The following is a 10,929-nucleotide window of genomic DNA, read 5'->3' on the forward strand; positions in this document are numbered from 1 at the left end:
TGATTGGGTGGTCAAATCATACAGAATGGTGAGATCAAAATCACGAAGGGACATAGTTTTTCGTATGGTGATGCCTCGATGCTTGGCGTGGATGTATGCAATGGTGAAGTTGAAGAAAATGCAAATGTCTTAATGGATGTTTTGGATGCAAATGTAAATGTGGATATGCATGATGGAATTGTGGAAAAATGTGATATTGTGAAACTCATGTTTGTTAAGGCTCAAAATGAATAATTGGAAAATATGCAAGTCAATGCAATGAAAGCTAATTGATGTGATAATAAGAAAGTGAAATACATGGATAACACTTGTGGGTTAGAGTATGAGTTAACTCTAAAACTCATTGATTGGATAGAGTACAAGCTTTGAGTAAAAAGATATTGCTTATGAGGTATTGACACGTGCCTTAGTTGGACAAAGACCCATGATGGGGGGAATACCCTCAAATCATGGATCTACCTTGACAAATTCATTTTGGATCAATGTGCAGGGAGTATTATGCAACATGTTTATCATTATGTATCTCCTACATTTGATCTCTCACTAATTTTTGGCACCATCCTCCATAAGAGAGCAATTGTATCATGTAAAACAATGAGAGAGACTATGTTGTGTGTGTTTGAGAAGCAAGTATAGGTTTTGGGGGGTGGGGGGGGGTGAGGGGGGGATCAAAACATTTATCAATAAAGATACATGTATTTCAAGGGGGGTATTTAGAGATAGAAAAGTGAGTGTGATAGTGATTGATGGCAAAGAGAGTGTATTGTACCTACAACCTTGGATAGTGTAAGCTATGGAGCTTGTCTGTGTCTCTCTCTCCCCTCCTTGATTTGTTTACATCATTTGGATCAAGGAGTCATGCAATTTGGGAAGAAGATGGTGGGGAGTACTTTGAAATATTAGAATAAATATTCTAGTGTAGATGAGGAGAGTATGTAGGTGGAGGGGTCAATATTGCAAGGGGTGGAGGTTGAAGATGGCTTTGTGAATTTATTATTGTAATAACCAGGGATGAAACCTATTTGGTCAGTGTATGCTCTACCTATTGGTCACGGGTGCTTCTCGAGTGCTGATATCACTACACATATGTATATGGAGGTAGGCACATGTCTTGTATTGCTCCGGAATTCCTTTTGAGCTTTGATTGAGCTCCATCTTGGTTGGCATTTGATTGTATTTGTCTACATTGGCATGCTTTGTGATAGTCAAATTGTCTATGTGGGGGAGTTGCAACTTCCCTTCTTCTTCTTTATCTACCTTTTGTACATATCTTCTTTTGTCTCTTGCATTGGCACAACTCTTGATATCTTTTCTCTCTTGTGCTTCTCATTTCTTTTCAATCATGCAAGAGGGAGAGAATGAGGACATCTCGTGTACTTGACTCTTGTTGAGTGAAAGACTAGTTTTTTATTGTCAAAGAGAGCATTTCTTGTAGGTTTGGAGGCCATGGGAGTGTACTTATGCTCTCTTGCTCGAATACAATGGATATTTTGTGCACTTCTTGGGAGAAAAGGATAGTCTCAAGGCTTTGCAAGAAAGAGTGTTAAAAGGTTGCTATGATTTTCACAAAGTCTAATGTTATAGAAAACAAAAAATACAACAATGATGATAGAGAAAAGTCATGGGAGGAGGAGCTTGCCACTAAGTAAGAAGAGCCATTTCCAATAAAAAGATGAAGATTTAGGTAGCTTCAATCAAAAGAGGAGACTTAGAAAAACAACAAAAGAATAAGTAAGGGATGGACAAACCAATTAAAAGAATTTCCTCCATCTATGGTAGCCTTGATTTTAGAGGGCAGCAGTGTTGTGCATTAAGGCAAGGGAAAAAATCATAAGCACCACTTGTTGCAAAGGAAGCCACAACTGCTAGCACTAGCCATTTCTAGAAGAAGCAAGTTAGAATTGTTATAGCAAAATATGGAGGGAAACAAGAACTAGGGTGAAGTTGGTGTAGAAAATTTGATTTGTCGTGTTACGAGGAACAAATAATTTTCTTTGACTCAAGCCTACAAATTTTGTATAATTATGTGTGTGAAGAAAATGGGGGCCACCAAGTTGTGAAGACAAGAGAAGAATAAGAGCCCGTTCTCATATTAGGGATGATTCTATTAGAAGTTGCTTGTCACATTGAGTTGTGGAATGCAACAAAACAGAAGGAGGAGGAGGTTGAATGGAGCAAAATGGTGAATGTGGTGAAAATGCAAGTGAAGAAGATGAAAGAAAAAGAACACAACTTGGTCTTTGCACTCTTCAGACTCTCAAAGTTTCTCTTCTCTCATACCCTATTGCAATAAAAATGATAAAGAAATAATAAATCAAGAAGACAAATCTATTTTCCTTCTTTCACATTCCCAAAATCCTCCCATCTCGTCATGGTGTCATTTGAGATCTGGACTTCCTCATCACTTGATGGCAATGGAAAATATCTACACGATTTATAATGCTAACCACAGTTGTTGCCTTCTTCCCTCCTTATTCAACAAAATTTTCCATTTCATTATCTCTTTTTAAAGTCTATGGTTCATATATAAACATATCCTTATTTGTTTAGCCCTTTTACACACCCAAAACTAATACCAAAAAGAAAAAGCTCAACTATTAAAAAGATATACACAACTTCATGTGCCAAATGGAGTTCTTCAACATGGATCTTTTGTTAGAGTGCACTGAAAGCCTATTCTTCTGTGGGTAAATCTTCCATGGTATTTCCCATGGAGAGGCAGACAATGTGCTTCAGGTTCATGGTTTGCATTGCCTTTTTTGCCTATTTGTGGGTATACTTGTGTTCTTATTGGTAGGGTATTTTGCCTTACTCTTTTCAAAGTCAAAGTGGAAGATTTTAAAAATGTTTGGCGTGAAGGAAAAAAGTCCAAGATGAAGAGTTGAAGTTATTTATCAACATGACGTGCTTATTTCAAGGCAAAGTGTATTTTCAAAGTGTTCATAAGGATGCTCACAATATTGGAGAGGAGGAATGGTAACTCACCAAATTTGTGCAAATTTAGGCACAAAGTATGATCTTCATTGATAGATTTCAAGTAGTTTGATCATTAGCCTTGTAACTTCCATTGCAAAATCTAATTTGAAGCATTACACAATAGGTGTAACTAAAACAATATAAAGTTACGACCTTAGTATGTGTATGTCAAAAACCATGCAAGCTAAATATTTAAAAGAAATACAAAAATAAAAGCAGGAATGAGAAGTCATGAAATTTGGGGAAAAGGTGGTTGGTGGAGTTGTGGCTTCCCTTCTTCTCCTTCATTTGCCTTTTGCACGTATCTTCTTCTCTCTCTTGCATTGGTCCAACTCTTGCTCTCTTTACTCTCTTGTGCTTCTTATTTCTTTTTGATTAAGGAAGAGGGGGAGAGTGAGGATGAGGACGAGGAGGACATCTCTTGTGTGTCTAATTCTTGTTTTTTATTGTTGAAGAGAGAATTTATTGCAAGTTTAGAAGTGGTCCAAATGTGATGGGTTTTCTAAGCTTTGAAGGTGTTATTCAATTGCTTGTGTAATAATCCTTTATCTTGGCTTGTAGAGCTTCCGGCTTGGGATACCTTGGCCATGATAGCTCATACTTTTTGTCATGGAGGAGGCATACAAGCTCTAGAATAGGGTTATTAAGTATGGATACAATTCTTAAGCTTCACACATCAACAATGGTATGAAGGAATGCCTTTTAGAAGGCATATCCAACTGCATTATCCTTTCTGAGTCGATACTTAATCTTAAAATCAAAATCTTGTAGTGTTTCTATCCATCTTCTTAGTCTCATGTTTAGGTCAATCTAGGTGAAGATCCACTTAAGGCTCTTATGGTCTAGTGAGAACTTTCTTCCTAGGACATAATATTTCCATAGTTTTAATGCATGGATCACTACAAAGTAGCTCCAAGTCATGTGTGATATAATTAGACTCATAGGGTTTCAACTTCTGACTCAAGGCCTTTCTTCTTATACCAATACTCCCTTGGTTGCAAGCTCACTTGTATTGCTGATCACCTCAAATGGTTTGTTAAAGTCGGGAAGTTTTAGTACTTAGTGGTGGTGACCAATTCCTTGCATTTATCAAAGCTCTCTTGGGGCTTAGTACCCATTTGATTAGAGTGCTTTTCTTCAATAGATTTTTCAAAGGTCCTACAATCAAGGAATACAATTCCATTCATTCAATCCCAAGAATCCTTGAACTTTAATGATTGTCCTAGGTATTGGCCAATCTAGGATGTCCTCCACTTCTGTAGGGTCTACAAAGATTTTGTCAAATAATATATCCCAAGTATTCAATTTTGTTTGTGAAGAATATGCACTTGCTCTTCTTGGCATAGAGTTGGTTTTCATAAAGGGTTTGCAATGCAATCCTTAGATGACCTTCACAATCCTCTAGTGATTTGGAGTATATCAATACATCATCCAATAAGAATAACACAAAGCCATCTATGTAAGGCCAGAAGATATATTGCATCAATCAGTTGAACATTGTCGAGGCATTGATTAGTTTGAAGGTCATGACCAAAAACTCATAGTGTCTATACCTAATGCTAAAGGTTGTTGTTGCACTGTCATGTTTTTTAATTTGCAACTAATAATACCCATATTTGACGTCTATCTTTCAAAAGACTTTGGCTCCATGTAGTCGGTTTAGGAGTTTGTTAATCTTGGGTATGGGATAACTTTTTATTAATCGTTACTCAATTAAGTCCTCTAAAGTTAATACAATGCATGAGGGATCCATTCTTTTTCTTCCAGAAAAGGATAGATCCACCCCAAGGTGAATTGCTTGGGCAGATGAATCATTACTCAATCAGTTATCTCAATTGTTCCTTAAGCTTCATGGCTTCAGAACATCTTATATGGTTGTTTGGATATCGGGTTAGCTCCAAGAGTTGATTTTATTTCGTGGTCAAGTTCTTGGTTTGGGGGAAGTTGTCTTAACCAATATGTTGATTATAAAGTATTCATTTATTTCTTGCACTGAACACAATTATAAGGTTGCATCTACATATTAGGGAAACAAAGAAAATGTTAGTGAAGTTGGGTAGTGGGAAGGAAATCGCATCTATTGAAATTGTAAGGGATGTCCAATTTCAATCGGATAACTAGAAAAGTGAAGCCAAACTCTAAAATCTATTATTGGGTTGCTATGACTACATCTTGGGCATGGACTGGTTCAAGAAAAATAAGGCCTAGATCTTATGTATTGAAGAGGAATTTATCTTCCAGGACTTAGAATTTATCTTCTAGGAATACCAAAGAAGGTACATTACCTTTGTGGATCAATGCCTTTGAATATGCCTTCCCATTGGCATCTAGATAACAGAGCATTGGTGCTCCACTTTCTTATTCTGAACGGCCACATATGTGCCTCCTCTTTCAATTTCCTCACCCAAGGTGCACTCTCCTTCTTTTGGTGTACACTCGAGCTCCAACCACTCTTTCTTGTCTCAACCTTTGGTATTATTGTCATTTCCATAGCCTCTTCCACCTTACTGGTTTGGATCAAGGTTTTGGAGATGATTTAAGCAATCAACTCCCAGGTCTCCATTTTTCCTCATTGGTAGCATTGTTTGTTACTCAATTCACTTGGTCCTGAGTAATAACATTAGCATGTCTATTTCCTTTGGCATTATGTGCATTAGCCCCATGGTTTGGTGATAATTCCTTCCATATTTATTATTCATAGCCATTCCAAGCAATCTGCTTGGCTATGGGCTTTGCTCACATGAGAGTATCTTCAAGGGTTGTTTGCCTCATTGATTCAAGACAAGTGTCCAAGGGTAGATTTAGTTCTTGGTATAACCTTTCAATCTATCGAGTTGTCATCATCGGTGGAACGTACTTATGAAGGCTTATGAACTTTGAGTAACACTTCTACAAGGTCAAGTTCGATTGACAAAGGCTATAGAACTCATTCATCCTAATTGATTAAAAGGATGGGAACAAGTAAGATCCTTTTATCACTTAAGCTTGTCAAGCTACTTCAATAGTTTAAGGTGAGTTCCCACATCCTCGTATAAGCTCACATCTAAATAGAACTTGAAAGTTGCCATTTCCCAAGTTGAACTCCAATTATAGCCTCTCCATAGACTATGACATGTCTAAAGGTGCATACTCTTTAGGATAATCATAACATTCTCTTGGAACTCCAAATCCAACATAGGCAATCAACAAGTTTTCATATATAAGATCTCAAAGATCAACTACATGTGGTGTACCTCATCAGTTATCTAACAAAATAGCCCAATTATTAAGCATAGGCACATTTTGGGCATCAATTCATTTTCAATATCAAGTAACCTTTTCATGTATAAAGCACACAATAAGCGTATCCCAACAATCTTTACTCTTTCCACTTAGTGTATTCTTAGTTTGTATGGGAGCGAGAAGTTTCAGCCAATGTAAATTTCTTATGTGCGATCTATTGAATGGCTAAAATTTACTTGTATACCGCTCGCCTTGATGGGGCTGCAAAAATAGAACCACGATTAGTTCCTTCCTTCCTCTACATACAGATGCAACTATGGCAACATTATGAAGAGAAGAAAAAACTTATTCTCCTAAATTTTTAGTGTTCTCTCCATACTTGCACCAAATGTAGAAAAGATCCATGAATCACGCATACTTTCTCTTCTCCTTTTGAGAGAAGTTGCAACCACCCACAAGGCTATGTTAAAAACCACTTTCATTTCCTTGATACCAAAATGAAAAAACAATAACTCATACAATTGTAGCTTGTACGGAGAGAACTCCTCCAATGAACCAATATTAAAGCCTTGAACTACCATCTTTTTGTGAAGGGGAAGAAGATGAAGCATCCTCTCCATTACTTCAAAATTTTGCAACTCTTGATAATCTATATACCCATGTGAATTTGCATTTCTTTATCTCCTCTTGACGTGTTTTCTAAGAGCAAACCTTAACTTTTGCAAGTAATAATATATTCTCTCTTAAAATCATTCATGGCAGCATGGATTTCAAGAGGTAAAAACTCTTAGCCAGATGGGATTGAAGAGGGGAAGCTTTTCTTTGAGTACTGTTGATGGGCGAAGAGAACTTAATATATATTGATCTTTCTATCAAGCTTGAGATACACCTATCATCACACACACACACACACACACACACACACACACACACACACACACACACACACACAGACAGTAGGGCTTTTAAACACGTACAGATCATATTTACTAAATTTTATACTTGAAAAAATAAGAAAATATATAGGCATGGAAATAATGATAAGGTGAATGTGTAAAGATTCATGACAACTAAGGTGTTTTGAGCATTGGAGTGATTGAGACTCCCAATGGTATGTGGCTTTTGCAAAGCTAGTATGCATAAGAGATGTTGGAGAAGTATGCTATAACATCATGTAAACCAATTGATACATTGTTGGATTAGAACATCAAGCTCATGGATGATGGTAAATACATTAAGGATGTTACTATGTATGGGAAGATGGTTGGAAATATGATGTACTTGCCAATCACTAAATCAAACTTAAGCTATGCAATTGGGATGATAACTTAATAAAGGCAAAAACTATGCTTCATTTGGATGTTAGAAGGATTATGTGGTACATCAAGCCTTTACAAGATTTGGTATTCGATAGGAAAAGGGGACTACACCTATTTTATTTGGATACATGTAAACAAATTAGATTGGATTGTTAGTGTTTATGCATGTGACTCTCTTGTGTGTAGTAGCTTAGTGAAACGTATATTCTTATTGTTATAAGCATCTAACTAGCTTGCAAAAACATGTAGCCTTGAGGCATGTTGCATTGGTTAAAGCAAGTTTGAAGCACTACTACTTTTGCTATTCACAACAATATGCTTCATGATTAGTAACTTGTTTACTGTGATGGTATTATTGGCACATACTTTTAAAAGCTTTTTAGGATTGTTGGTGTTAAGACATGTGATTTGTTATTTATTTTCCTCTTCATTTTCACACACACACACACACACACACACACACACACACACACACACACACACACACACACACACACACACACACACACACACACACACACACACACACACACACACACACACACACACATGTATACATGTTTTTGCACACAAATAATGGTCCATCCCAAGGTTCCACTCCCATCACTAATTGTGATTTTTGTGTTTCTAATGTATTGTAGTTAGTGGGCCCTACCATTGGTCCATCGCCTCTCATTGTTGCATAGTCACCCTCTTAATCATAGGTCATTGAAGTTATTTAGGACAATTGACAAGTGTTGGTGTAAAAATACATGTATATATGTAGTCTTGTTTGATTCCCTTCATTTGGACAACCTACACAAGTAAAAATAGAAACAAGGTTTGTTGATAAAAAGACAAGTGTGTAGTGTCTATGTTAAACAATTAATTAAACACGCATATGAATCTATTTATATTTATATACACACGTGTGTACAAGTATACATATGCATAAATATGTATATGAGAGAGAGAGAGAGAGAGAGAGAGAGAGAGAGAGAGAGAGAGAGAGTTTTGCCAAAAGTCTCCATCAAAATGGGACCATGTTTAGAGTTAGTAGTCAAGGGTTTGAGGCCCCTTGATCACAAGTGTCAATGTAAGCAATGACATTGAGTTAATTCAACATCCTTTCAAGTCTAAAAGTATGCATCATGCCCTATTCGTTTTCATTAAAAAAAAAATATTTCATTGTGATGTTAGGAACTAATTAGTTTGGAGATCACCAATGGTCACCAAGTGGCATAAAGTTTTGGTACTTGTGTGGTGTAGACACATCATAGACAAATGAAAGAAGTTAGACGAATGTATCTATCAACATGTTGTGACTTTTTTATATAATGGATATCCTTTCATGGATCATTCAACATTAAAGCATCACAAGAAAAAGTAGTCATGAAGAGAGATATGAAATCCACCTCTTTTAATTTTCTTAAAAAGTAGTAATTCTAGTGAGCCCTCTTGTGATATTGTTTACATTCATGGTAAACCCATAGAGTCTTACAAAACATTCTTGAAGGTTGCAAACATTACCATCAATATAACTTTGCATTATCAGATATTGCTTAGATTATGAAAGGTTTAACAAGATATTTGCTTGTTATGTAAGACATGTTGTGTTGCAAAATCGAACTAAGGTATTTGAATATTATTAACTTCTTAATAGAACCTACACTATCATAGGTGAGTTCCAATGGTCTTGATTGTACCTTACTTTTAGGTGAAGCCCAACTTTGATGATCCTAATTACAAATAAGAAACACTCAAGACATGTAACCTTGGTGTTGCACACCTCAATGGGGCCTTACTATTTGGATGAAGAGATCACAATAGTACCCAACCAAACTCAAACACTAAAACAAGGTGGAATATTAAGAAGGAGTGTTTTTACACTAAAGAAAAGAGGTGATTAATAGGGTTTGGTAATACATATTTCCATTTGATAATGTATGATTGTACAATAGCATTCCTTTTGCTACATAGATATCAACTTTTGTACATTCACATGGCCAATCCGCTTATGCCATATCTCAACATCCCATATAGCACCATCATCATGTGCAAACATGGTTGCTTTTAATTTTGGAATTGACACATCAAGTGTAAACATTCAGCCATCTCTTCGGCCTCTAGCAATCAATTTGCAGCCATTACTATATTCTTCAACAAAGCATCCATCTCTATTAAATCTCACCTGCAGATTCTGCTCTGCCATCCGTCCAACTGACAAAAGATTCTTGGTTATTGTAGGTACATGTAGTACATCATGCAAGCTCTTTTTCTTGCCATTAGGCATCAACAAAGGTACAACTCCTTTATGATGAATAGTATGCTAGGTGTCATCCCCGGTACAAACATGTCCATGAGAACCTGCAACCATCTCATCAAACCATTCTCCATGGGGTGTCATATGATTTGAAGCCCCTGAACACACAAGGAATGCTAGGTGGCAAAGCTTTGCATGATAAGTGGAGTTGCCATGTGGTTTCATTTCCCTTGCTTATTCTTTACATGGTGCACAAGGAATGGTAGGTGGGAAAGCTTTGCATGATAAGTAGAGAGTTGTCGTGTGGGTTCGCTTCCCTTGCTTCTTCTTCCCCCACATATTAGAGTTTGGGATGTTAGGACTCTCCCTCATCTTTATCTCTCTCCCAAACCTCTCTCTCTCTCTCTCTCTCTCTCTCTCTCTCTCTCTCTCTGTCTCCCCTCCCCTTTTGTATCTCCCATTTTTGTCTTACCTTTTCTCTCTCTCTCTCTCTCTCTCTCTCTCTCTCTCTCTCCCCCCTCTCTCTGCATGCAAATGGAGGAGCTAGAAGTAGAGTAGTGGTGCACTTGAGCTATTAGTGGGCTATAACAAGCAACAAAAAAGGACAAGTCATTGCTCTACTTGTCCTTCAACAACATCACAATCCTAACAACTCAAAAGTTCGGCGAGCTAGGATTGGGGCTAGAGGTGACTCAACAACTACTATTGTTGATCATTTGAATGGATTGGATGTAACAACCATTGCTACCCCATTTGGATTGATTACAACATTGTGGCACATATGAGGAATAGGCCAACAACAAACTGTGGAGGAGTTGGGAGCAATAAGGAGCATGATGCACTAAAGGAGCTAGCAAAGGAGCAACAACATGGTAGATAGTAGTGGGAAGGTGCACAAGGTGGATGGTAGATATGATGATACGAGCAAGCACACTTTACATACTATGCGTGCGTGGGCACACACACACACACACACACACACACACACACACACACACACACACACACACACACACACACACACACACACACACACACACACACACACAAAATAATGTTGGTGCAATGGTTGTCTTGTGCCCTATGCTTGAGCTTTGGCTCATTTTCTTAAAACAAGACACGTGGATAATGAGCCACATGTTAAGAAGTTTCTTTTCCTAGATTGATGTG

The sequence above is a fragment of the Lygodium microphyllum genome, chromosome 22 (genome assembly GCF_053477565.2).
Source record: "Lygodium microphyllum isolate KBCC chromosome 22, Lygodium_microphyllum_v1.1.10, whole genome shotgun sequence".
Taxonomy (NCBI): domain Eukaryota; kingdom Viridiplantae; phylum Streptophyta; class Polypodiopsida; order Schizaeales; family Lygodiaceae; genus Lygodium; species Lygodium microphyllum.